General features: G+C 39.9%; 1 pseudogene; it reads left to right on the top strand.

Moving 5' to 3' along the window:
* Positions 1 to 3399: 3399 nt before the first annotated feature.
* Positions 3400 to 3517, top strand: LOC120596409 (uncharacterized; annotated as a pseudogene).

Below are 3517 nucleotides of genomic sequence, written 5' to 3'. Positions count from 1 at the left end.
GAAAATTCAAAGTACGACCGTTTACAGTCAGAAAAGGAATGCCGAAATGATTTTGCAAACAGATTCGAAACTAACACAGCTGGTCAATATCCTCAGGACAAAACCAACTGCATTTCTATTGGCAAGGATTAGTGCATTACTATCAGAATTTTACAACTTACAGAGTTGTAAAATGGGCCAAGAGTGACAGGTAGAGATAATTCACCTGATTAGCGAGTTAATCAGACACCGAATAACGTTCACTTCTTTCTTTCTTTCTTATTCACTTTCTTTCTTTTCTCTTTTTTTCTTTCCTCCGCTTTAAAGTCTTTCACTATTTTCCCCTATACTTCTTAAGTAGGTATTATTATCATCCCTATTTAGATAAAACTCAAGGCAGAGGTCGCACAACTAGTGAAGGGCTAAGCTGATGTAAAATGGACCCAAGATTGTATTTCAATCAGATATGGGAAGATGACAGACATGAAGACAAATGCCTTTGAAAGAGGAATTTATTCCTTACAGTTTCCAAGAGGAGGAGGGACGCCATGCCATGCAGGGCCGTATGAAAAAACACCAGGGTTGGTTAGGAGATGGAAAAAAAGCCTGGGCAAAAGCTTTTATTGTGGTTTTTATGGGAAAGAATGGAAGAAGCAAGGTAAGCGGTTTAGAGTTGGTTAGTTTGAGTAATTTCAGCTGGCTCCTGGCTATGGCATGGTCCTTAGTTAGTTACCTGGTACCTGGTCCTGGGCTGATTTAGGGCAGGGGGGGATATTGACTTCATGTGTGAGTTAAATAGAGCAGGTGGTTGGGTGTGTGGGCTTTGAATTGACTGATTTGCATGTGAAAGGCAGCTCACAGGCAAATTGTTTACTATCTCTAGGAATTAGCTAGCCCTAGGAGAGGGAGTCTCTCCAGGATTAGCAAGGCCCTAAAATGTCAAAGCTCATAATACACAGAACATTAAACCATGATTAATACATGAGCCTGAACTTGAACTCTAGCAGTCTGACCCTGGAGTGTATGTTTGTATCTGTACGCCCTACTGTCCTTCACAGGGTTATTGTGAGTACTCAAGTGGGGTATATAATAAACATATAATGCTTAGCACATGGCCCAGCACTTAATAAGTGCTTTATAAATCACTAAGACTATTATGCAAAGGCCTGGAAGTGGGAGCAAGAACAAGGCTATTCAGGAAACGAAGCAATGCAGCATGGCTTTGACTAAGGAATGTTGGGGAGTGTGGGGAATGAGCCAAAATGAGGCTAGTGCCATCAGGAGAGGCCAGGTCCTAGAGGCCTTCCTTGTTAAGAAGGGTAGAATTTACCCTGAGGGCAAAGAGGAACCACTAAAGTGTTTTTTAAAAGTCTCAAATTTGTTCTTTTTAGAAGGCCCCTTTCTGGCTAATGGATGAAGAATGGATTTATTGCAGGACAACACTGGAGGCAGTAGTGACCAATGCAGCTAGATAAAGGCTTTATCTCCCCAGCAGCCGGCGCAACACTCCCAGATTTTCATTAGGCCCTCTGCCTCTCCTCCCACTCTCAATCTCATGATAGGGGTTTGGGTTCTAGCCCCCTCAGGGGTGGAGCACTTGACAGCCTAAGCCTAAATCAATGAGGTCAGCCCATTCCTTGGGTCACTACTATTAAGTCAGAGATAAGCCCAATAAGAGTGACTATCAGAACTTTGGCTCAGACTACTGGAAAACAAACTTGCTGTTGTGTGTAGAACTTGGATCTGAGAGGGTATGTTGATGGCTGGAGTTGCTGCGACCACCTTACCACTTCAAGGGGAGAGCCTAGAGCGGCCGGGGGCCATGACCTAGAACAGAAGAATAAAGCCAACCCAGTGAGAAATAGAAAATGAGCTCCCAAACCATCATTTGAGCCCTGAATCTAGCCATGACTGAAGCCATGGACTTCACTTTTTAGTTCATTTTTTGCCAAGCTAATTTGAGTTTCGTTTCTGGTTGATACAATGAAAGTAAATGAAAGCAAATGGCTCACTGCAATCCATTCCCTAATATTGACTAAATCAGAAAAAGAAGCACAATCTTACTGCCATAGATTGAATGTTTACTTCCACTCCCCACTCGCATTCATATATTGAAATCTAATTGCCAATGTGATCGGATTTGGAGGTAAAGCCTTTGGGAGACAATTAGATCATGAATGCAGAGTCTTCAAAAGTGCAATTAGCACCCCTATAAAAGAGACTCCAGAGAGAGCTCCCTTATCCCTTCCAACAAGTCAGGACAGCAAAAAGATGGCAGTCTATGAACTAGGAAGCAGGTTCTCACCAGACACTGAATCTACTGGCATCTTGATCTTGGACTTTCCAGCCTCCAGGACTGTGAGAAATAAATTTATGTTGTTTATAAGCCCTCCAGTCTACGATAGTTTGTTATAGCAGTCTGAACAGACTAAGACACTTGTGGTTTTTAATAATAATAATAAAAAAAAAACCAGTGGCTTTTAATAGTGGGAAAAAAAAAAGGTTTACCATCCAAAGCACTCTCGTGCACCTTTGGTAAAAGCCGGTACAAACTTTGTAGAGGAAAGTTAGGCACTAGTTACTAAAATTTAAATGTTCACAACCTTTGATCCAGGGATTCCACATCTAGAAATAAATTCTACAAACTCACACAAGCATGCAAACATAGAAAAATGCAAATATAACATTATTTATTAGAGCAAACATTAGAAATAACCCAAATGTCCATCAAAAAGAAATAGGAAAAAAAAGAGAGAGAGAGAATGGAAAAATAAATTATGGAATTTCTATACAATCAGTGCCATCGCATGCTGGCAACTCAAACAGCATACATAGCCCTACACACAATGAAATAAGATACAACATTTTAAGAGATCGTGATTGTTCTATATGAAGACACAGTGAGTTGTCCATAATATATAAAAGAAAAAATAAATCACAGTTGATATATATGATAAATGTCTAAGAACTTCATTTATCAGTATATACTACGATACCCATCAAATTGTCAATCATGGTCATCTCTAGAGAGTCAGCTCATGGGAAAATTTGTATATCTTCTTTTGTATATTTCTATAATGTTTTCTTTTCCTAAGACATTTATCACTCCGATAAGAAAATAATGATGAAGTTAAATATTTTTAAAAAGTAAGGAAGATACAGTCTAGATACGTGTCTACCTCTTTTCTCCTAACTTTGAAAAGGAAAAATAGCTCAAAATGCTCTAAAAACAATGACATCATTTAAGTAGATTAATGGGAAGTTGTGAAAATATTTCAGTGAATGTATTCGGGGTCCTTCTCTCCCAATTCTGCACATTTGTAAGACTTTGGTCAAATTCGAATAAGTCTTACAGTTCTAAGAAGAGCATGAGAATCCGGCCCTTTGATTAACAGAGCTCCAAAATTACCAGATAAAAAACTTAGAGTTCATGCCACCCTGAACGAGCCCGATCCCATCTGATCTTAGAAGCTAAGCAGGGTTGGGCCTGGTTCGTACTTGGATGGGAGACCACCTAGGAAGACCAGGTGCTGTAGGC

Source organism: Pteropus medius, unplaced genomic scaffold (genome assembly GCF_902729225.1).
Source record: "Pteropus medius unplaced genomic scaffold, Ma_sr-lr_union100, whole genome shotgun sequence".
NCBI classification, from domain to species: domain Eukaryota; kingdom Metazoa; phylum Chordata; class Mammalia; order Chiroptera; family Pteropodidae; genus Pteropus; species Pteropus medius.
The sequence above is the reverse complement of the archived record's forward strand: the minus strand, read 5'-3'. Positions and strand labels throughout refer to the sequence as shown.